This window comes from Brachyhypopomus gauderio, chromosome 3 (assembly GCF_052324685.1).
Source record: "Brachyhypopomus gauderio isolate BG-103 chromosome 3, BGAUD_0.2, whole genome shotgun sequence".
Taxonomy (NCBI): domain Eukaryota; kingdom Metazoa; phylum Chordata; class Actinopteri; order Gymnotiformes; family Hypopomidae; genus Brachyhypopomus; species Brachyhypopomus gauderio.
Window position 1 is genome coordinate 2,233,520 of NC_135213.1, and position 25,373 is coordinate 2,258,892.

At 42.4% G+C, this 25,373-nt stretch overlaps 2 long non-coding RNA genes across 3 annotated transcripts; one reads left to right on the forward strand and one right to left on the reverse strand.

Annotated features, from left to right (window-relative positions):
* Window positions 1-1,452: 1,452 nt before the first annotated feature.
* On the reverse strand, window positions 1,453-23,503 carry LOC143509680 (uncharacterized). Of its 2 annotated transcripts, XR_013129729.1 has the most exons (8): window positions 23,276-23,503; window positions 22,838-23,038; window positions 3,038-3,708; window positions 2,913-2,958; window positions 2,717-2,805; window positions 2,506-2,616; window positions 2,107-2,382; window positions 1,453-1,998 (listed from the first exon to the last, which is right to left on the reverse strand). It is a non-coding gene; the product is annotated as an uncharacterized LOC143509680 (long non-coding RNA). The 2 variants fall into 2 exon arrangements; XR_013129728.1 differs by lacking the exons at window positions 22,838-23,038; window positions 23,276-23,503 and having other exon boundaries at window positions 3,038-4,533.
* On the forward strand, window positions 8,887-9,547 carry LOC143509679 (uncharacterized). The gene is made up of 3 exons (XR_013129727.1): window positions 8,887-9,010; window positions 9,104-9,188; window positions 9,280-9,547. It is a non-coding gene; the product is annotated as an uncharacterized LOC143509679 (long non-coding RNA).
* Window positions 23,504-25,373: the final 1,870 nt, after the last annotated feature.

Genomic DNA, 25,373 nt, shown 5'->3' on the forward strand with positions numbered 1-25,373 from the left:
TTGCATCATTTGTACATCATATATATATATATATATATATGGCGAGTGTAAATTGTTAGCGGAGGGGAGGTGTAAATGGACACAAATTAAGTATTAAGTATTATATCGCGATCGATCGCCAAGTATAAACACCTCCGCCGAGCAGAGCGTTGAGGAGCGATTTCGATTGGAGGATCGTGCTCTATTTTGTATTATTAATATTTTGCTGATGCTGGTCCAGCGTGTCGCGTGCCACTGATTAAGAAGTGGAAATTTAAATAATTCAATTCAATATTGTGTTTTCAGATTAGCAGTGCAACTGATGATGAGCTCGGTGAACATACTGATGAAATTCTAAACTGTGGATACACTGGAAGGGTGTCTGTAGAAAAGAAAGATCACATAATCAGGTATTTATTAGGTGTTTCTTTGTTGACTGCTGAAATGGTTACTACTTTTAACACAAAACACATGGACTACTTATGTGCAGTTACAGTTTCAAAACCACTATATTTACACTATATTTTCCCTGCTCCAACACTCACTCACTCAGTTAATTCAGGGATGTCAGGTTTTCTAAAATTTTTTTGCTGTTTAAAAAAAAAAAATACGTGTATTTCTACTGTTTTTGAAGGGCCGTTATACTCCACTCAACCATGAGAGTCGTTCCGGTGCTTGATCAGCTTAGGAAAGGACTGCTGCTTTATGATCTTCTTAAGATAATGAACTTGTACCCAGAACTCTACCACTGTTTGTACCAGGAGATGATGACAAGGTAACTAATCTTTACTATGGCATTTCTATTTAATTAGCATTAAAGGAATGGTTTCCAGCTCTAGGCATTGCTGATGTCCAGGTTAGAACTAAAGCTGCAGCACTATACTAACAGACACTAAAAGCCTAGTCACCTAAATCAAGACCAGGCTTCTTTGTGAATTTCATCCACTATTCATGCAGTTTGAGAGGTGGGTTTCTATTATTATTTGCATTTGCATGTTTTTACAGGAACATTGTGGTCAGTTTTAGTGACTTCTAGTGTTTTGTTACCTCTAGTTCAAAACTAAGGGGACATCAAAATAATTGATTTTAGGTAGATGCAGCTTTTATTCTGGGGAAGTGCCACCCTGACTTCAGCGAGAAGGGATCCCTGAAATACAGCAAGGAAATTAACATTATGAACTTGTTCCAGGATTTCTTACAAGAAATTGAGGATCAAGGTATGTTTTAGCTTTTGTTAAAAAAAACAAAAACAAATCTCTATTCACCCTAACATGTTTTCAATCCTTTATGTAAGAACAAGGTGAACATGGAGAAATGTCCGTTGGCAAAATCATGCAGTGGATGACGGGCCAGGGACACAAACCTCTTGCCAAGTGAAAAGCAAGACTTCAGCATAACTGTAAAGTTCTATCATGACTGTGACGGCAGTCATACTGTTTGTTTTCCAACAGTAAGCGCATGCAGTTGCACAATCACTTTTCCCTCTGCTCACTTGAAAACATCTGATGACTTCAAAAACATTATGTACTTGGCCATATCTTGTGGGGAGTCTTTTGATAGGATGTAAGGAAGCAAGAAATGAAATTCAACACTTCCTTCCTTGTTCTTTTTATTCACATAGGATATCTTACATCAATATTAACATTTATGTATTTATATAATGTTTCACTGCCAGTTTTTTTAATAACATGTAGCATGTCATGACAGCTGTCAGCCAAGGTAATGTACAAGTCTGCAGTTCATTTTAAATAAATGTTTACAAAACAGCTGTTATTTGCCTGTTAGGTCTCAGTTATTGCTTTCTGTTCTCCAAAGGTGTTCAGCATATTGAACCATTGATATGTAAATGTCTCTACCATAGGATTCTGATGTTGCAAGAGGATTGATGATAGATTTAATTGTTTCCATCACAGCTGGAGGCAGTGGGCTCTCAATTCGTGGCACCTGAACGCCAAAAGGTTCTTCATTTGCAGAATCGAAGGACTCCCAGTCTGTTCCAAACAGCTCCAGATTCTGAAACTAAATAAAAAGAAAATGCTACCTTGCATAAAATTGTTAATTAAAATATACAGCATAAGAGGCAGAGTTACATCATAACTACCCTAGGGTAAGTGATTTAATACAAACTTGCAAATTCTCTTCAGAGTCACCAGAAGAATTCTGCATGTGTCCCAGAACCCACAGCTGGTTTGTGCTAAGTCCACCTTCAGATTGTAAGGGATGATTATCCCAGCCTTCAGTAAAAATGTGGAGATCATGTTCTAGGCGTGCAAGAAACACATAATGCACACAGAACATAGAGAATCTGACAAGTCCAGCAAGCCATCTTCTTCAAGCCCATGAAGAACTTCGTAGTACAGCTGAGTTACACTGAGCCAAACATCTCGCCAAAGGCGCTCGATTCTAAACAGAAGGGAAAGAGGAACAGCTGTGTTAGCCAAGTAACTGATAGCTTGCTCTTGAATATGCTTTTGAAATGGTTTTATAATCTTACTATTACAATACTTTGCATAGTTAATTGGTAACCTTTGATTATGCACACTCTTCCCTGCAATGAAGCTTCCTCTTCCTGTGCCTTTTACAGTGAACATGGTTTCTGCAATTCCAACATTTTCCACACCTTCATCACCCCTCACTCTAGAAAATGTAGGAAAAAAAGCATAAAGTAGCAGTTCAGCGTTTAAATACTGAGCAAGTTTGCTTAAGCAGAAAATCAAGAATCTTCTACCACGATTACCTTGATGGCCAGCCATAGTTTTGAACTGCTTTTAGAAAAAAAGAAAGTGCAGTGCTTGAGCAGTTATCTGCTGGTTCCAGGTACATGATCTATATGTAAAGTACACAAAATGTCTCAGTAAGCAATCATTTACTTTTCACGTAGCATGAAAATCGAACTAATCAAACTGAGTCTGACTCAGTTTAATTTGACGCACCTTTCTAGAGTATCCATCGATCCCTCCAAATATGACAATGTTGTACCTTGAAAGCAAAAAGCACATCATAGCTTGTCCTTTTAAGGAGAAGTAACATTTTGATAGTATTATAAACTAATGATTACCGTATAAGTTTATTGTTTGTGTCCACGTGGACTAAGGATAGCGGATGCTGTACAAAATACGTTCTCCTGACAATGCACCCTAGCTTTGTCATCCTCTCCAAAACTCCAGCAGCATCTACTCTGTGCATGGACTCCTTGATGCGATCCCACTGAACTCTGTGCCCTTCTGCTTGCAAGGAACCCTTTACCATCCTGTATCCTGCAGTTGGTAATTGTCTCTTGATAGACATCACAGCATTATCTAAGTCATGGTCAGAGAGACTGCTATACGTGGACTTTGTAGACAGTCCATGTTCACGCATTCGACGAAAGATGGTTGACTGACTAACTCCTAGCAGGTTTGCAATACAAGACACGGGTAAAGGCATGTCAATGAGTCTGGTTAACAGTTCTTCAGAAAAGATCAGTTTTGGTCTGCCTCGTCCATTACTTGCATCCTTAATGAAAAGTTGGGGTGCTTCTTGTGAAAGAGCTCAGTTTATCTTCCTTTGAAGAGATAGAAGATTCTCCTCAATTTCACTTGGCACATTAAAGACAGTAGCAGCTGATGTCAAAATGAATACTTCTTGATTAACAACGTACAGGAAATAGTCCAAATCCAAATTTGGTCGATCCAGGATCCCACTTATTCTAGATTGAAGACGTTCCAGTAAGTGTGTAACCATAGACTCCTATGAAAGTGAAACAATATATTTTATGAATGTAATGTTAATATTTCACAGCAGTTAGGCAGCCAAGTGTATTCCAATACTGGTCCTGGAGTAACCCTGCCCTACACGTTTTAACTTTTGTCTTTAACATACATTATAGCTTAGCTAATTAACACACCCTTATTGAGTTAGATGTTCGCAGAGTAAAAAAAAGTGTGCAGGACAAGTGGTAGTCTAAAACGTATGTTTTGAAAGTAAAAAGTGATAAAACGCCGATTGCATCATTTTTGACGCGGGGACCCTCGCGCCAGTTGCGACGCGTCAAGTTTAAACCTAGCTTGAGTGAACCATAATCTTGAAGCTAGCATAACGTTAAAGCCATACACGAATAAGAAAGCAACATTGTCATAGCGGTGGGAAAAGCAAAAAGGAAGAAGTGAAGCAGTAAAAAGTGATTCGTGAAGCCCATTACTACTAAAAGATCGCATCTAGGAGAATCTCAAAGAGCACCATTGCGGTTAGCCCGCGCCATATAACAGCATTGTCCCTTAACACTAGAGCTCCTGAAAATTCAAGACTGTCAGGACATCACCCCTCCGTCCCCTCTGTCTTACCAGCAATTAGCAAGAACAAACATCACCCTTTATTATGTTAATTCACAGAGCAAGTCTGAGGCAGCAGTCTACTGCAGTCTACTACTGCAGTCTACTACTGCTACTAATATCCTCTGTAAATATATTATATACTGCTAAATTTGTTGTATATCTGTCAATAAAGTATAGCACATGTATTTGTTTGATCCTCTCACTGTCTTTATTGGGTATATTCTGTCTAGAATTAGATAGATAGCACCGCAATCATAATGCTAATTTCCGCTAGCAATGCCATGGGATTTCCAATATAACATTAGCCTCAAGCTGTTGTTAGAGAAACAGTTGTCTCTACGTCTGCTGCTGCGTGCGCTTGAATTATATATATATATATATATATATATATATAGATAGATTTTTCTTTTCAGTTAGGGGTATGCTCAGTTAGTATGAGCTGCTGTCTGTGGGTGTGTTCTTCAGTCATTATTATGAACCATTATCATGGGTCCATAGTGTTCCCGTGAAACACATTATCATTAGCGTGGTATTGTCGTTATGAAGCGTCCCAGATTTTCTTGTGTACGCACTTCAATAGCGTCACACATTTACATCGCTGAACCATTATCACGGGTCCATATTGTTCCCGTGAAACACATTATCATTAGCGTGTTATTGCCGTTATGAAGCGTCCCAAAATTTCTTGTGTATGCACTTCAATAGCGCCACACATTTACATCGCTGAACCATTATCACGGGTCCATAGTGTTCCCGTGAAACACATTATCATTAGCGTGTTATTGCCGTTATGAAGCGTCCCAGATTTTCTTGTGTACGCACTTCAATAGCGTCACACATTTACATCGCTGAACCATTATCACGGGTCCATATTGTTCCCGTGAAACACATTATCATTAGCGTGGTATTGTCGTTATGAAGCATCCCAGATTTTCTTGTGTATGCACTTCAATAGCGCCACACATTTACATCGCTGAACCATTATCATAGTGTTCCCGTGAAAGACATTATCATTAGCGTGTTATTGTCATTATGAAGCGTCCCAAAATTTCTTGTGTATGCACTTCAATAGCGCCACACATTTACATCGCTGAACCATTATCACGGGTCCATAGTGTTCCCGTGAAACACATTATCATTAGCGTGTTATTGCCGTTATGAAGCGTCCCAAAATTTCTTGTGTATGCACTTGTAACGACTCATGACAAGGGGGCGGACACAAATGCGATACAGAGTGTGTTTTATTTTGAACTGAGAGCGAGACTGGTTGAATCGCGGTAACGCCGATTCGTATTGTACGAGATCGACGCGGCATGTTGGTCTTCTACACAATGCATGAAAGACTGGTTTATACACAGCAGTAAAACTCACACAGCAACGAAGGCTGAAGCACTTTGATACATAGAGATACACAACACAGTGCATGAAAAACTGGGTAATACAAAACAGTAGAACTAACAGCAACAAAGGCTGAAATAAACTTACACACATACAACATACACGAGCAACACAAAAATGACAGTGACCAGGTTAACTTAGTTCTTCCACTAACCTAACCATTTTACTACAAATGCAAACACGAAAGAACACACAAATTTACTACAGAGACATTACTTTAAATGCAACGACCACAGCAACGATCACTCATTCAGGATCAAACTACACATACGAAAACGGACGTTTGATTAACATACACAACCATGTAGAAAACCCGAATACAAGCTGATAGACCATCCAAAGTACGATTCATAAACACGACCCACAAAACTGACACTCGCTATAAACCAAAAGGCACAGGAATGCGAACATCGCGGAGAAATACTATACATGGAAACACAACCCAACTGCAGAACCAACATGAAACATGGACACTTAATGACTTACAACGAAGAACTAAACCCAAGAGAATTATAAGCCTAACTAATCAAGAAAACCCCTAGGAACAGCTGTACATTAATCAATAGGGGCGGAGCGAAGAACCGAAGACATAACCACCAAAATAAACAAGGAAATCAAAAAGGGGCCGACCCTAGCAACCATGGAGGTGTGGCTCGTCAAGGAGGGGGGAGATAGAACGTAACAGCACTTCAATAGCGCCACACATTTACATCGCTGAACCATTATCACGGGTCCATAGTGTTCCCGTGAAACACATTATCATTAGCGTGGTATTGTCGTTATGAAGCGTCCCAGATTTTCTTGTGTATGCACTTCAATAGCGCCACACATTTACATCGCTGAACCATTATCACGGGTCCATAGTGTTCCCGTGAAACACATTATCATTAGCGTGTTATTGTCGTTATGAAGCGTCCCAAAATTTCTTGTGTATGCACTTCGATAGATAGATAGATAGATAGATAGATAGATAGATAGATAGATAGATAGATAGATAGATAGATAGATAGATAGATTTTTCTTTTCAGTTAGGGTTATGTTCAGTTAGTATGAGCTGCTGTCTGTGGGTGTGTTCTTCAGTCATGATAGAAGCTGAAACACATTATCATTAGCGTGGTATTGTCGTTATTTATGAAGCATAGATAGATAGATAGATAGATAGATAGATACGTAGATAGATAGATAGATAGATACGTAGATAGATAGATAGATAGATAGATAGATAGATAGATAGATAGATAGATAGATAGATAGATTTTTCTTTTCAGTTAGGGGTATGTTCAGTTAGTATGAGCTGCTGTCTGTGGGTGTGTTCTTCAGTCATGATAGAAGCAGGAATAGCGCCACATTTCAATAGCGCAACACATTTACATATTTGAACCATTATCACGGGTCCCATGTATGTATGTCATTAGCGTGGTTTCGGCGTTATGTATGAAGCGTCCCAGATTTACATTTGTATGAGCTGCTGTGGGTGTGTTCTTCAGAGTCATGATAAAAGCAGAAACACAAATGCTGGTGACTTACATTTTCCTTACTATCCTGTGTGGAGAAGACGGAAAACACTATGGCGCACCAGAGGAGGTACACTGCTAAAGAACTTGTGACCATCCTTACAAACGTGGACTGCTGCGAGTCCGATGGGGGAGAGGAACTTTCTTGCTGTAGTTTTACCAGCGATTCATCGGATGAAGACACAAACTTTTCATCGGATGAGGTAAAGAAGAGCTCTCCAAGAAAGAGGAATCGTACACAGGCCGACACCACACCTGGACCAAGCGCTACACAGGCCGAAACCACACCTGGACCAAGCGCTTCTACACAGGCCGTACGGGCAAAAGACGGTACTGTGTGGGAGAAGGTTGATATCACACGCTCTCATGTCAGCCGTTTGCCCAATTCATCATTCGTTGAGCCGGCTGGGCCTACAGAACATGCAAAGGTATAGTAACGTAATATTTTTTGCAGTGTTTATGCTTGTGTTTGACTGATATTTCGTACGTGTAATTAACCTTGCGTCATTTATTTATTTTTACTCATACAGCGTAGGATCACAAGTAGGCTGCAGAGTTTTCTGTGTTTGCTCGACATGGAGATGCTGCGACTCATCACCGATTGCACAGTCCATGAAGCCCACAGAACAGAACGCACCTGGAGTTTTTCGGTCAGTGAATTGATGGCATTCGTAGCCATCCTTTTTCTACGAGCAGTCCTCTCTCCTGTTGGAGCCATGACGGAGTGTTAGTCAGCAATGTTCGCTGTGCCTTCGATCAAGGAGACAATGCCGCGGGACCGGTACCAGGAAATTATGCGGTACCTGTAGTTTGATAACAAGGACACCCGTGCGGAGCGTGCGAAGAGCGACAAGTTTGCTGCGATCTCGGACATCTGGCAGCGATTTGTGAAGAATTGCAACCTGTCTTACACCCCCGGTCAAGATCTTACAGTCGACGAGCAGCTGTTTCCTACCAAGGTTCGCTGTCCGTTCACACAGTACATTGCATCAAAGCCAGACAAATTTGGAATTAAGTTTTGGGTTGCTTCTGACTTGAAGACCAAGTTCATGTGCAACGCAATTCCATATCTGGGAAAGGACCCCGATCGTCCCAAGGGTGAAAGAGTGTCCGAGAATGTGGTTATGAAACTCATGAAGCCATACCTGGGCAAGGGAAGAACTGTAGCCACGGACAATTTCTTCACATCTCTTTCACTGGCTGAAAAGTTACTGGAGGCCAACACAACTCTGCTTGGGACAATAAATAAGATTCGACGGGAAATTCCCACGGAAGCCAAAAACACCAAGGGACGTGACAAGTTTTCAACAGAGGTGTACAGATCACATGATGCGCTGCTGACGGTGTATGCCCCCAAGGCTAATAAAGTCGTCTGCGTTCTCAGCACTATGCACACGCACGTGAGGATTGCCGACGACAGAAAAAAGAAGCCAAACACCGTGACGGACTACAACCAGATGAAGGTATGCATATGTGTTGGCATTGCAGAATCAATTTATACATGAATGAATTCGTTCAAAATATAACATGTACTTCTTTGTAATTGTTCTTTGCGGTCCACAGAGAGCAGGAGAGTTTTTCTATATGCTCTTGCTGGGGAACTTCGTCATCGTCATCTACAGGAAAAGGAGTTGAAGAAAACGCCACGTCCTTCGCCTGGAAAGACGACCACGTGTCAGGTGCAGTCACACTGCAACCGCAACCACAGCATCAACGTGTGTGTTGAATGCGGCAAGTACACCTGCCGCAAATGTAAGAACGAGGGTCCCTGGCGGTGTAGCAAGTGTTAGCTACAACTACATGAAGGTACGTTGATAAATATATGTGGTGGTACATATTTTTTGTCTTCTGAAAGATCTTATTCAAAATGTAAGGTGTACTTTGAATTGTTCTCCACAGTATCAACGCGTGTGTTGCATGCGGCGAGTACACCTGGCGAATACACCCTGGCTGTGTAGCAAGTGTTAGCTACAACTACATGAAGGTACGTTGATAAGTATATGTGGTGGTACATATTTTTTGTCTTCTGAAAGATCTTATTCAAAATGTAAGGTGTACTTTGAATTGTTCTTCAGTGTGGCATCGCCATCATGGACCAGAAGGTTCAAATACCCCGCGAGCACTAGAGGCACTTACACCTGTCGACATCATGGAAAGGAAAGTTCAAAAACACTGCGAGCACAAGAGGCACACATACACACTATAATCTCCTATCGCTTTTTATAATCTCCAATAATCTCTTCTTTCTGTTCCAGAGTCGCACTTCACCACACCCGGAATGGACATTCCACTTCAAGAAACCCGGAATAGACATCCATATTTGATCAGAATAAAGTTGTTTTGCAGCACATGAATTTGTTTTCCTGTCTTTTCCTCTCCTTTTCCAGCCTGCTGTTTAGATCACAATATTTATCAGTGATGCAGTGATGCACCTGTGTGAAGCTGGCCCCCCCTCATACCCAAAATGCTGAAATAACACTGCAGTTCGTTTGTGCTGGGTTTGTGCCCGTTTGTGCTGCAAATATTTTCGTTTGTGCTATTAAGGCTTTTGAGTAATTTAAAAATGCATTTTCTGACCGGTGACGTCACGCAGCCCCCCCTCCACGTCCAAATTTCTCCAAAGTAGTCTCATTCGTTTGTGCTACGTTTGTGCTCGTTTGTGCTGTTAAAATGAACGCTTCAATCACTTGCTTTGTAAAGTTACAGTCGTTTAAGTTTTCACACGCGTGACATCACCAGCCCCCCCTCCACGTCCAAATCACTCCAAACTGGTCTCGTTCGTTTGTGCTACGTTTGTGCTCGTTTGTGCTGTTGAAATTAATGTTTGTGCTTTTATGGTTTTTTAAATATAACCGATTCTTTTTCATACGCGTGACGTCACCAGCCCCCCCTCCATGTCTAAATCACTCCAAACTGGTCTCGTTCGTTTGTGCTACGTTTGTGCTCGTTTGTGCTGCGAAAATTAACGTTTGTGCTTTTATGGTTTTTAAATTAGGCTATAACTGGATCTTTTTCATACGCGTGACGTCACCAGCCCCCCCTCCACGTCCAAATCACTCCAAACTGGTCTCGTTCGTTTGTGCTACGTTTGTGCTCGTTTGTGCTGTTGAAATTAACGTTTGTGCTTAACGTCACGAGCGCACCTCTCACATGTTTAACTATAGCTATACAACAGAATGGGCTGGATGATGTTGGACTACAGAAGGGACAGGAGGTGAGGGGTAACACAGAAGGCAGAGTTTCTGGATGACATCAAAGCTTCTGTTGAGAGATTTAAGAGGTAATATTTATGACATTTATAAGTAATATTGATCTTCCAATAATGAAACTGAATGACAGGAATCTTTGTGTGAATCATTGTTTCTGTGGGGATGCAAAAACACAAACACACAACCCTCATGCAGGAATCTGCACTTCTGCAAAGTGCTAATCATTTTCTGAATACATGAATCAGAGGTAGGAAATAATGCATCTTATTTGATGGGCACTCAAAAACATTAATAAGTGAAAACACAAGTCATACAACATTTTTTTTCTTAAATCCATTTTTACTGTAGAAAGTCTTGTTATTTGATGGAACATGTACTTTTCTTTAGGTCAGAGGGTTGCAAGTTTGGATTCCACATTGTATCTAAATAACTCAGTGGCTTTGAATAAAAAAAAAAACATCAGCTAAGTGTAGTGTAATGTAATTTAACTAAAATCTGCTGCTTGTTTTCCCAACCTACTCTTTCGTGTAAAAAACACGTGATGTAATTGTGTGCTTGTCAGGCACAGTGGAAACCACCTTGGAGAGGTCGTCAAAGCATTGCCACCCTGAGAACGGCCTCCGGCAGTAGGCGACGTAATGCCCGAGGGCTGCCCAGTAAGGCACCAGACGGAATGCTACAACACCCCTTAGAATGAAGGGCTCATTGCAGGTGAGGTTGATGGGGAAGTCTTGCAGCACATAATCCTTCTCTGCAGCAACTTCAATGGACAGTGCTGCCCCAGCAGTGTGGCGGTGGGTGACCACACCATTGCAGGCCTCGTCAGTAATTGATTGTGCTGCTTTTGCAGGTCGCTGGCAAATTGAATACTGCAACTGCACTCCATCCTCAAGAGCTGCTTGAAGACCCTTGATGCCCTCTGTTTCTATGTGCCGTATGTTTAAGGGTGCAAGGAGACATGCTCTGAAGCTGGCCATTGCTCTTGAGCATTCTGGGTTCCCACACTGAGCCAGCTGAAATATCTGGGTGTTTCTCTTGTCAGTGGTGGTTAGGTGCTTGTTGAAGTTTTCACTGTCGCAGAAAGTGCAGCATGAACATTAGCAGAAAGAGTCAAATGCGCACGTGTTGTCCAGGCTTACTGTTGCTTTTCCAATCTTAATGGACTTGCACATATTTCCATAAGTCCCATTTGAATTTTGGTTTGCTTTGGAGCTGTGTGTAGCCACTCTGGCTGTGGAATAAGATAGGAGGTTGGCCTCTTTTTTGGGGGTACTGCCAGGCCCCTCCAGTTTTCCAGTGTTGGCTGATTGGGTGTGTCCACTGCCAGGCCTTTGTCGCAACCAACATCATCCCTGTCTGGCTTGTTGTGTTTGGCTGAGGAAAGCCGCATCTCCCCTTCAATGTAATTTAGGTGTCTGCCCACAAAACGATGAACGTGTGTAGGCAGGTTTTCGTTCCTGAAGAGGCCACGTTTTACATTTTTGAATTCGGCCTCCACATACACCGGTCCACAGAGGCAGGTAGGAGCCAATTCTGACAAGTTGTGGTATGTCATATTGTCATGGTCTCCATGATGTGATGCACGACTTAAACTTTGTTCACAGATCATTTCTGGCTTTGGCATCTAGTGAAGTTAAGAATTTAGTTCCATTAATTTTTTATTCCAGAATTCATTTCAGTACAATTGCTATTGTTCTCTTTCCTGTTAGAAATTAAACCTTATTGTTCTGAATTTTTTGTGTGTGGTCCATCTCTCAGATGTCTGTTTTTTACTATGTTAACACGATCAATCTTCTCATGTGCAGCCTTATCTACTTAGTCTTTACATATGGCTGAGTATTGGTTCGCTACTGCCACCAACTGGACAAACTAAATTGTTGCCCCACTGTTAGTTCCAAAACTGATACATTCAAAGGTTTTTCCATAATAGTTGGCTAGGAAGGCTAGTTCACTTATAGCTTGCTAGTTTTATTACATGCTAAATTTGTAGGCTATTTCTGATCAATTACTTAATCATAGCTGTAGATATTTAAATACAACCATAATTTCATGCTCTGTGTATTTGATAAAATCATAGCTGTGCCTGCATTTAGCTGTGCCTGCATTTAAGGGAATGGCAATACAGTACAACTTACTGCAATATGTATGGTTTAATCACATTACAACATACAACATTGGATGAATTACTTCAATATTGAGTGTCCATGTCAAATAAGATGCATTATTTCCTACCTCTGACTCATGTACTCATGTATTCGTCAAGGAAATGATTAGCCATTGCTCAACTGTTTTAGTGAAGTTAATAAATAATGAAGGCGTTTAGATTCAGTTCAATGTTTTTGTGTCAGTAATACAGTATTTGTCTTAAGGCAGCTATCAAGCAAGACATTATACAAAGAGTGTTTGCATGTGCAAAAGAACAGTTCTTTATTGAATGTGAGTAAAGAGCAGTATCCTTAAATGGTTTGCATTGTGTATCCATGAATTGAATGTACTGTACATATAAATCAACATTTTAGACTTTTTGTCAATCAACAATACACCACATACATTGCATGAGATGGTGTTTCTTGGTGGTTCAGACAAAAAAAAACCAAGCGACAAAAGAAAATAAATGAGCATTATAGCAATATAATAAAGGTACTAGTAAAATGGTTAAATGCAAATGTTTAAATGTGAATGCACTGAGCTAAACAGATAGATGGCCAGGAGAAGGAGTGGTCCCTGAATGTGGATGCCCTGCTTCGCATGTTGCAGAAACTTTCAAGAGGTCAACATAAAACATTTAATTAAAGCTAATTAAAGCATGGTCATTGGAGCTGCTCTGTCAATTCAGCAATGAAGCAAGAGGACAGTTCCTGATCTTCTCCACTGCCCACAACACCTCTGAAGATTTCTGGACAGAGGCCTTCTAGACAAAGATGTGGTTGATCTGCATAAGGGAACATTAAGATCCTCATACATCTCTCAACAGAAGCTTTGATGTCATCCAGAAATTCTGCCTTCTCTGTTACCCCTCACCTCCTGTCCGTTCTGTAGTCCAACATCATCCAGCCCATTCTGTTGTATAGCTATAGTTAAACATGTGAGAGGTGCGCTCGTGTCATTAAGCACAAACGTTAATTTCAACAGCACAAACGAGCACAAACATAGCACAAACGAACGAGACCAGTTTGGAGTGATTTAGACATGGAGGGGGGGCTGGTGACGTCACGCGTATGAAAAAGAATCGGTTATATTTAAAAAACCATAAAAGCACAAACGTTAATTTCAACAGCACAAACGAGCACAAACGTAGCACAAACGAACGAGACCAGTTTGGAGTGATTTGGACGTGGAGGGGGGGCTGGTGACGTCACGCGTATGAAAAAGATCCAGTTATAGCCTAATTTAAAAACCATAAAAGCACAAACGTTAATTTTCGCAGCACAAACGAGCACAAACGTAGCACAAACGAACGAGACCAGTTTGGAGTGATTTAGACATGGAGGGGGGGCTGGTGACGTCACGCGTATGAAAAAGAATCGGTTATATTTAAAAAACCATAAAAGCACAAACATTAATTTCAACAGCACAAACGAGCACAAACGTAGCACAAACAAACGAGACAAGTTTGGAGTGATTTGGACGTGGAGGGGGGGCTGGTGATGTCACACGTGTGAAAACTTAAACGACTGTAACTTTACAAAGCAAGTGATTGAAGCGTTCATTTTAACAGCACAAACGAGCACAAACGTAGCACAAACGAATGAGACTACTTTGGAGAAATTTGGACGTGGAGGGGGGGCTGCGTGACGTCACCGGTCAGAAAATGCATTTTTAAATTACTCAAAAGCCTTAATAGCACAAACGAAAATATTTGCAGCACAAACGGGCACAAACCCAGCACAAACGAACTGCAGTGTTATTTCAGCATTTTGGGTATGAGGGGGGGCCAGCTTCACGCAGGTCAGTGATGCAACGCGATCATGCTAATTTCCGCTAGCCATGATATGAGATTTCCTATATAACATTAGCATCAAGCTAATTGCGCCTATTAATTTCTTAGCTTTTCAAACGTGAATTCAAACGCGGAATCAGAAAGTGTTCGATTACAACAAATATTATACAGTATAGTATAGGAAATATACAAAGAGCAAGATTCAAACAATTTTATTTATTTTTATAGTTTGATGGGACTCATTACAGAAACTTGTCGTCTCTACGTGCGCTTGAATTGTAACTTTTGAAACACGAGTCTACAAATTTTCCACTGTTTGTTGTAGTATCGGTAACATATACCGACTTTGTAACCTTGAAAAGTTTTTCGTGAAGTCGTATGAGCTTGGGGGTGAGCCAGTGCTTTGGCAGGCGTATGAGCTTGGCTGTGAGCCAGGGCTTTGGCAGGCGTATGAGCTGGGGGTATGAGCTTGAACGACTAGACGAAATAAAAGTACTTTTGACGACGAAACGTAGAATAAAGAAAATAAAGAAGAATCTTCTGTTGGACTCGGTGAGAGCATTAGTTGCGGTTTCTTGGCATCGCTCTTCTGGACATTGCGGTGTTCGGCGTGAGTCCAGCGAACAGTTGCGATGGTTTGGCGTTTTCGAGTCTTTGAGTCTCGGCGACTCTGGCGAAGTTCTCCAAGTCTTCCCAAATTACCAGGCTGCCAAGCTCATTGTTTCGCTTTGAGCAAGGGCTTTTAAAACAAGTTTTAGGGGCGTAATTGTAAGACGCTTTCATGTTCATCAGGCCATTGACCATTGGCCTTTATTAACACTAGAGCTCCTGAGAATTCAGGATTCTCAGGACATCACCCCTCCTTCTTCTCCTTCTTGCCAGCAATTAGCAAAGCCAAACATCACCCTTTATTATGTTAATTCACAGAGCAAGACTGAGGCAGCAGCCTCACCCAGAAAGTCTCTGCACCACGGACGTAGTTTTGGGGGGGGACGGGGGGGACATGTCCCCCCCACTTTTTCAAAAGCCGGTTTTGGTCCCCCCCAGTTTTTACAGTTAAAACCAAATATTTAAGTAGTGACAAAGTCATGTCCCCCCCACTTTTTAACGGTAAAAAAACCAATATCCAAATAGCGACAAATCTAGCACTAGGATCATGCAGCACCCCCCCCCCCCCCCGCTTAACAGTTCGCCACCCCAGGTTGTGTCCCCCCCACTTGTGAAATCAAAACTACGTCCATGCTCTGCACCCAGAAGTCAAACAGATCACAGATCACAATCAAGCAGAAACACAAATGCTTCTATCAAATGCTTCTAACACAAATATAGTTAGATAGATAGATAAATAGATAGATAGATAGATAGATAGATAGATAGATAGATAGATAGATAGATAGATAGAGAGGTAGTATAATAAATGTACAAAGAGCAAGATTCAAGCCTGCTGTTTAGATCACAAACAAGCAAAAACACAAATGCTTCTATCAAATGCTTCTAACACAAATATAGATAGATAGATAGATAGATAGATAGATAGATAGATAGATAGATAGATAGATAGTATAAGAAATGTACAAAGAGCAAGATTCAAGCCTGCTGTTTAGATCACAAACAAGCAGAAACACAAATGCTTCTATCAAATGCTTCTAACACAAATATAGATAGATAGATAGATAGATAGATAGATAGATAGATAGATAGATAGATAGAGAGGTAGTATAAGAAATGTACAAAGAGCAAGATTCAAGCCTGCTGTTTAGATCACAAACAAGCAGAAACACAAATGCTTCTATCAAATGCTTCTAACACAAATATAGATAGATAGATAGATAGATAGATAGATAGAGAGCACATGAATTTGTTTTCCTGTCTTTTCCTCTCCTTTTCCAGCCTGCTGTTTAGATCACAACATTTATCAGTGATGCAGTGATGCAACGCGACCATGCTAATTTTCGCTAGCAATGATATGGGATTTACTATATAACATTAGCATCAAGCTAATTGCGCCATATAATTTCTTAGCTTTTCAAACGCGAATTCAAACGCGGAAACAGAAAGTGTTTGATTACAACAAATATTATATAGTATAGTATATGAAATATACAAAGAGCAAGATTCAAACAATTTTATTTATTTTTATTGTTTGACGGGACTCATTAGAGAAACTGTCGTCTCTACGTGCGATTGAATTGTAACTTTTGAAACACGAGTCTACAAATTTTCTGCCGTTTGTTGTAGTATCGGTAACATACAGTCTGCTTGTAACTTCAACTTTTTCGTGAAGTATCACGTTTGGTGTTTTGGTCATATGAGCTTGGGGGTGAGCCAGCTTGTGCTTTGGCAGGCGTATGAGCTGGGGGTGAGCCGCTTCCACCGCATTACCAAGACAATGGGCGTTAATCCCTTCACAGCAGGGGAGTGGGCTACATGGACCCTACCAAGCCCTGTGAAATTTTTCGCTTCTCTAGGAGCTCTAGTGTTAATGAATATTCATGACCTTTGCCCAGACAAGGGAGAGAGAGAGAGAGGAGCGAGGGGTGCCCGTCTTTCCAGCAGTGGTGGACAGTAACTAAGTAAATGTAATTCGTTACTGTACTTAAGTAACATTTCCATGTATCTGTACTTTACTCAAGTACTTTTATTTGGTAAGACTTTATACTTTTACTTCACTACATTTCAAAGCGAAAATTTTTACTTTTCACTTCGCTACATTTACAGAAACATCTCGTTCCTTTTTCATTTTTAAATCAACGCTTAATAAAATACCGACAGGTCAAAGTGTACCGTGTCACAGACTATAACCAATCAGCGCTCAGTAAGAGATTAAGATTTGTACGCTAATTGGCTGTGGATCTGACATGGCTGCAACAGATGTCTTCCCCCAACACCCTTGGCCTTATTTAGCCGAAATGTTTGAATTCCTCGAAAAGAAAAATGATTCGTATTCCTCCTCTGCATTCCGAAGAACACATCGCAGTCATCATTTATATACTCGCCATCAAACTTGAAAAAACACATTGAGGTAAGTTCGCCATTAGATGAGTACTACCAACAGGGTGGTTTATATACCCCGGTTAATTATATCACATCGAAATACACTACATTAACAGATGCTTTTATCCAAAGCAGTGTGCTAGTACCCAAATTGCAATCTGTGGAGATGCTAAACGCCAGTTTAACACAGGAGACTCCCACATCAAACGTTAAAGCCAGGGACACATACACGCGAATTTGGTCAAGCGAAGCGAACTTCGAGGGAGGTGAAGGCAAGTAAATATGAGCGAAGTGAAGCAAAATTATTAAAATTATTATTAAAATTATTATTATCAGTGTTGGGGGGGCGGGGCGGCGGCATGTTTGTAAAATGTTGGCGCGGGGGGGGGGGGGGGGGGGGGGGGATTGGCGGCGGCGAGTGTAAATTGTTGCACACAAATTAAGTGTTATATCGCGATCGATCGATCGCCGGTGCATAGTATGGCGCCAGAGCGAACTAGTAACTCATTGAATCATAGATATGGATCAGAGGTAAATAAAATATATTTTTTTTCAGTGTGAGAAATCTGATGTATGACGTGTGAAGACAGTCTCTGGTGAAGACAGTCAGTGCGTGTGTCTCACGCTCATTGCGTGAGAGTTGGCAACCCTGATTATTATTAATTATTATTAATTATTCAGCCAAGTTTAATATTATGAGTTCAGTTGGTAGGGCTGCACACAGTTCTAGTTGTAGGTGCTAGAGCTTCTAGCTTCCCTGTCCCGCCATGTGGTGGACAACTTATAACCTCAAGCTAGGTAAGTGGCCGGTTTGAAATTATTGTTCTGTTTGGTGGTGAATTATGTTTTCATATTAAACGGTGTGTCTACTTGTCTACCTTTCTAGTGTGAAATATTAATATAGATACAATTTGGAAATGAATGTCGTGAGGATAATATAGGCTAGTTTTGTGTATTTTGTGTTTGCTAGGCAAATGTAAGGCATGGTTTCCTGTTCACCTGTTGATCGAGTAGGCCTAGGGGTTTTGATGTGACGCTAAAAAAAAAAAAGGTTTTTACTTTTAATACTTAAGTATTTTTGAAGGCAGATACTTTTGTACTTCTACTCAAGTAAAAAATTGAGGTGAATACTTTTACTTTTACTTGAGTAATATTCAATGCAACGTAACTGTACTTTTACTCAAGTACATAATTGGTGTACTTCGTCCACCACTGCTTTCCAGGTCTAGTTAATGACTTAACCAAAGAATACAGATTAACACAATATGAAGACAAAAGGGAATTCCTAAATAAATTGTCTTACATACTCTGCCTAAACAAGAATTAATTTGGTTCTATTAGTCTACACATTGAGCCATTCTTAATTTCCACTTTTGGACAATAAATGACACATAGGCTAATGCACAGACAGGCATAAATGTGAGGTCACATACGCACACATGAGAATGATTACATTCAATGAGTAACATACAAACTAATACATAGATATGTGTATGCCTTATATCGCACATTACATGTTGATACTTGGTTAAATATGAATCTAAATTAATATCACATCGGAATACAAGTGTGATGTTATATCTAAAATGATGCAACACAAGAATGTGAGTACATAGGTCTCTATGACTAACACATAGAATTAATGAGCATGCATGTCTAAACAGTAGAACACACAGCAATATATGTATGCATGCCTGCATTCATTATACAATTTAAGACTACAAGAACAGGTATATCTTAACTACTGATACGCAAAGTAATACATGGTTATGCATCAATGTGGTGTGTTTATACAATAACCGATATTCTAATAAGATCATTTAATACTGAATACATGAAAGATCATAAGTTGTGTCTCTATATCAACCACATGGCACAGTGTTCACATTTAGGCACATGGTCATGTGGTCCTTTGTCTTTAACACTGATTTAATCAACTGGCTCGGTAAAATCAGTCTCGCATCTGGCCCCTCCCAGACTTCTCTACCTCTCTTACCACCTTCGTTTAACCACGCTGTTTTTTCTTTCTTCTTTCTTCTAGCTCAAACGAGACTGGTGGCTGTGTGATGAGGCCCACGTCATGCGGTCTTTCTGCCCACAATGAGGGCGGTATCTGACTCAGAACTTTGTGTGAGTCAGGATGATTGCAGCACTCTCTCCTGTGGAACCTGCTCAACATATCATGTGTTAATCTGACCTTGTCGTATGACTTTGCTGTGATAAACCAGGTGTTGCAAGATTTAGTATAGGTGACGCACGGGATGTTAATTGACACCCAATCACTAGCAGCTTTAGCTCTCCTAATCATACCTCCCAGCTCCTTGGCCATGTGTGCAGGGTGCAAAGCTAGTGAAATGTGTGGAGCTGCTGACTCCCCCATCATGTACCAGCGGTCCTGCTCGTGTGTCAGCTGCACAGAGGCTGCCACGCCCTCGGGCCCCACCAGTATGCCCTCGGTCCTGTACCTGGCCCTGTAGCTGTTCCCCAAACTCCTCCCCATAGATTGGGTCCCCTGTTGGGTCATAATTTAGAGTGATATGCATGGGGTCGGGAGGCGGGACATAAGGCTTGAGGAGATTGATCCATGGCTTCCAAGCGAGAAATACGGAGTGAACGCCTCTCACGGTACAGGTATCAGGTTCTAGGAGGCCCCAGTAAATGTCAACCGTGGGAGGCCATTCCGTGGAGATCAGGTACATTCCGGTGTGTGCTTCCTGCGAACACTGGATCTCTGTGCCATCTGACAGCATCACCACCAGTCCTAGGGGACTACACAACACATTAGCTCCCAGCTTGGTCAGAATGTCTCTTCCGCAGAGGTTAACAGGTGCTGACTCTGAAATGAGGAACCTGTAGTTAATGGCTTGCTGACCACATTGCACAGTCATTGGAACAGTTTTATGCAGACTTTGAAATCCCCCGAGAACCCACGAACTGTAACAGCATCAGCGCTCACTAAGTTATCTGGTAAAAGACAGTTTATCGCAGAGTGTGTTGCTCCTGTGTCCACCAGAAATGATAACTCTTGAGAGCCGACCGTCAAGGACAGCATGGGATCCGCCGTAGCGGTGCTGTCGGAGTTCTCGTTGGGGCACCGTCATGCGAAATCCATCTCCCCCCAGCCTCCAAGTGGAAACTGTCCAGGGGCCGCTGAGGGATTTGGTGCTGACATGTACTGACCTCCCCCCCTTCCTCGTCCGCTGACATTCTGAGGCAACTCCCTTGAGTTATAAGGACATTCTCTTGACCAGTGACCCTCCTCCCCGCAAAGAAAGCATCCACTCGACGTATCAGTACGCTGTCCGCCGGGACCACTGCGACCGCCTCTGCTCCTTCCCCGACCCCTCCCCCTTATGTTATGTCTTATCTGGGGGTGCTCCCACCCCTGTTGACCATGCGGGACATATTGGGGGCCGTAGGGTGGGCCTCTGTAAGCATACACAGCCTGAGACATCTCTGGCAGAGGTGGGGGTTGTGGGGGACGTTGGACCTGAACCGGAGCTATGGTAGCAGTTTTTGGCTTTTTAGCCTGTTTGTCTTCTGTGGCTTTGCGTCGCGCCTCAGCTAAATGCAGCTAAAAACAGTTCCGCCTCGCTCTTATCTCGCTCGCCTTTCGCTTCTTCCGCTTTGTCTAGGGCTTTAGTTAAATGATGAATGAGGTGCTTGTTCCACTAGTCAGAGTTGCAATCTGTTAGATCGGGATTATTTTCAATGGCTTGCTGTACATGCTTCGGGACCCCATCCAACACAGCCTTCCTAAACCAGTCACGGTGAGGGCCCTGGATTCCTGGGTGAATGCCAGTTTGGGACACCCAGGTGTCTACAGCTTGGCCCAGATAAGCTGTGGGAGTTAACTTATCCGACCATGTGAATTTAGGAATTGCGGATGCTGCACGCACAGGCCATTTTTTACGGAGGGCATCACCTAATGCCCCAATGTGCCTGTTAAGGGGGACCTCATGCATCACATGAGTGGTGGCTGCATCATACTCAATGTCTCTGAGGTCTGTTGCAGTGCAGCAACGTGCTGCCACCCCCCTGAAATCCCCCACAGCTAAGATTTTTCCTGCAGTCAGCTTGTCTAGTTTGGCCAGCCAAATGCCTCCCCCCTCACTGAGAGGGAGAAGTTGGTCAGTTAGGGCAGTTACATCAGTTAATGTTAACGGGTGATATTCGCGGTGGGTCCGAACACGAGCGGCATGTTTAATGCTGCTTGAGAGCTTGTCTCACCTATTTTAGATCTAGTGCCTGCATACGGTCCTGCAAAGTCATCCTGAATGGGCTGCTCTGAGCTGTCAGGCAGAGTTAAGAGAAGTAACTCTCTGGTCTTGCGCAACTCTTCTTGGGCTTCTCTCAACTCCTCTCTCACAGCTGCCACGTCATCACCCCCCCCCCCCCCCCCCTTTGCCGCTCTCTGATGTCTCTTCCTCGCTTTTTTCACTCGCCTGTGTGTGTGCGGTGTCTGTGTCTGACTCCCTCCAATTTCCCTCCAGCACGCAATCCACCCTTACCGGACGTCCCGCTCTCCCCTTATCACCCCCCTTATCGGCTTTGGCTGCCAAATTTCCCTGAGATTTATGCTTCCTGACACCCCTCGCGCCCCCCTTTCTCTTAGTGCGCCTGTGTGTCGCTGGGGTGCATCGAGGAGTGGGCCCACAGTCCTTCTCCTCGTCGGATGACTCTGTGTGTGTGGATTCTGTGTCTGAGCTCTGTTCTAGTGAGCTAATGATGTCCTGCCAGCCTTCCTGTCTTGCGCGCACCTCATCAAACGGTTTTAACATGGGCGGTTTTAGTGTGGACGGCTCACGTGTTTTAGACCTCCCGTTGTCGGTTTTATTTATTTTCAAAGTTCCCGTTTTAACATCAATCACCGGATAAACCCCATCGACCTTTTCTGGTGTGATTTTCAGTATTTCATAAATCCCATCGGTCTCTCCCCGCGAGTTATTCGCCTCGCTCATTGGGGGTGCCGTGGCCTCTACACAGTTTGGCTCATATGGGGGTGGGGGTGTGTGTTCCTCACTATCCGTCATGCTTATGCCACATTTTCTGGCCTGCTCCACCACGACTCCCAGCCAGTATTGTTTGTATTTACGTTGTAATGTTAAACTTTTTTCCCGTTTAAGGATTTTGCGTGCCAGGCGTTTGCGGTTTAACATTCCTGCCACTCTATGCTGAGCCTTACGTCGCTCTATTTTATGACGGGATTCCCGGATTTTATAGTCAATTATGTCACCCAATGACACGCGGTCCTTCCCTTGTCACCCCGTCTTAGCCACCCATGATTTTAATTTCTTTGAACACTTGTCTTTATCTTTTTTCCACTTTTTGGGAATGTGCTCAGTAGGGGGAATCACCTTACACGTCAGGTTAATCTGCTCTTCTAACGTTTTCCACTCCCATAATCCAAAACCCCACTTTGCATCAAACTGTCGCTGTACGGCGTGCATTTCTCTACCAGGCATTTTCTGATAAAAAACTGATGCTCACCTGAGTTGTCTTCAACCTTACTTATTAAACTGAGGGTTCTGTTGACACCGTTAGGTTTCCCACCCTCAAACAATTTCAGGTTCTTTGGTCCGAAACCAGGCGATTTTGGGGCACCTCAACTCCCCGGGACGCCAGTGACCCAGCTGACTCGAGAACGTCGCTCGGTCTTACCGTCGCCTCGTCAGGCGAACGGGAGGGTTGCTACACCCCAGGAAACAAAGAAACACTTATCAGTATAAATGTACTTTGCACTTTTTCCTTATTTTATTCCTTAACCCGTTTGCTTTTTAAATCACAGACTTTTACCTTTTTTAGCCTTGATTTAATTTTGAATTAAAGCAGAATTTAGTTTGGCGTCGCCCAAACACCATTAGTTCATCACAATTTGGTATTGAGGCAAATGTGCAGAAGTTTTGCTGTAACAGGTATTCTGCTTACCTTTTGTTTTATGCCGGCATGGGTGAACCAACGGTTTTTAGACGACGGACGCCTTGATCACTCCTCCAATCACGTCGGGGTCACCATTTGTTAAGGGCTGACCTCTTTCTATCACCTCAGCCCAGCGTGTTCGTTTACTTGGAGGAGAAAACAGGAGCCAACAATCAAACAGTTGCAATGCAATAAAAGGTTTTTATTTTTATTAAGACAAGATATATCTTGGGGAGATCTCTGAGGCACAAGTAAAATAACTGCGCATCAGAGAAGTCCGAAGCATATGGGTTACAGGCAGTCCTTATATACTGTTTTCCCCACCCCTTAAAATCCGCAAAATTTTCTCCAATGCCTTTACATGGTATTGTTGTTCAACCAAACAAGACTTCTCTTTTTGTCACACACCCCAATGTCTCTTATGCATATGGTTCCCTTCTCTGGACGTTTAGGTCAACAAGCGGTCAACATGCATCAGTATGTCATACATTCATGTTTTACCAAAGTCAGTATTATCCGGCCCCCACCACTCGCTTGTGCAAACCTCTTCTCGTTTTTACTCTATGCACAGAATGCTTTCGCAAGGCCTTTTGCAGGGTTCATATTTGCACACATTTAAACAATGGTTACATTTATGTCTTAGATTATAATAATAATAATAATAATGCATTATGCTTTAATAAGTGAGTAAAATACATTTGTTGCTAAAGCTATGGCTAAGCAAAAAACCCCAATCATGACAAACCTTATAGCCGGCAACTATAAGGAAATACCCCGTCAGCGCTTTTGATGCAGTAGAGATGCTTGAGTGCATAGAAATAAATCCGAGTAGGCCTCGAATGAGATGTGAAGGCGTATGCTAGAAAGATTCCTGGCTCCGGCTAGCACAGCGTCCACGAGCTGCAGGCATGCGCAACACGTGTTGAACAGCACCTCGCTGCGAACGATGTTTGCCGCGATGTAAACTCTCCCGTAGTTTAGACAATGTCCTCTGGCTCCTTAAACGACACAGCCTGCTCCCCTGACTGGTGAACAGTGTCCATTTTCTCAAGCACACGACATACCTAACTCCCGTTGAAACTTACAGAAACGACAATGGCGACTGTCTGAACTTTTTACCGCGATTAGCAGTAGGTTTTCATAAACAGTCCCAAAATGATTGTAGTAACGTTATAAGTTCCCTTGTTGGTCACTAAAGTTACTACTATGATTACTGGTCAGAAATACATGGGTTACATATTTCCACTTTTACTTCTCATAGCGGATTCAGACTTCATACACACGCATCAGTATCTCTATAATATAATAATAATAATTAAACAAACAAATATATACATAAAAAAAAAACCCCTGTATGTATATTGCTGTGACGCCGAAGGCGTCGGGACAGAAGCAGCCGGAGACGTGGGTAGTGCAGAAGGATGTTTATTATCCTTGACACCAGTGGTAACACTCGTAGGGTGTGAACGCCAGCGATGCCGTAGTAAAGCTCGTAACGCGTTCACACACACACACAGAGGATCTGTAGTACTGCTCGTAGCGCGTTCACACTCACACAGAGGATCTGTAGTACTGCTCGTAGCGCTTACCAGGGCTCTCAAGTCTCACGCATTGAGCGTGTGACACACGCATTTGACCGTCTTCACACGCCACACTTCCGATTTCACACGGCGAGAAAAAAAATCTAGTTTATCTACCTCTATGTCGCCCTCCACTGGCGATCGTTCGCGATATACAAACCCCCACCCCGCTCAACAACTTATGTTTGCCACCCCCCCCCCCCCCCCCCGCTCAACAACTCACGTTCGCCACCCCCCCCCCCCCCCGTTCAACAATTAACGTTTGCCACTCCCCGTCAACAACTCACACTCTGACATGAATCCAAAACTTGAGAGCCCTGGCGCTTACACTAACAGAGACGCTTCGGTAATGCTCGTAGCCTTTTTCCATCTTAAAAACATCGCCAGACTGCGCCCCTCCCTTACTGACTCAGTGGCGGAGACACTTATACATGCTTTTATTACTTCTAGACTTGACTACTGTAACTCTGTTTTAATTGGGCTCCCTATGAGTAGCCTCAAGAAGTTGCAGTATGTCCAGAATTCGG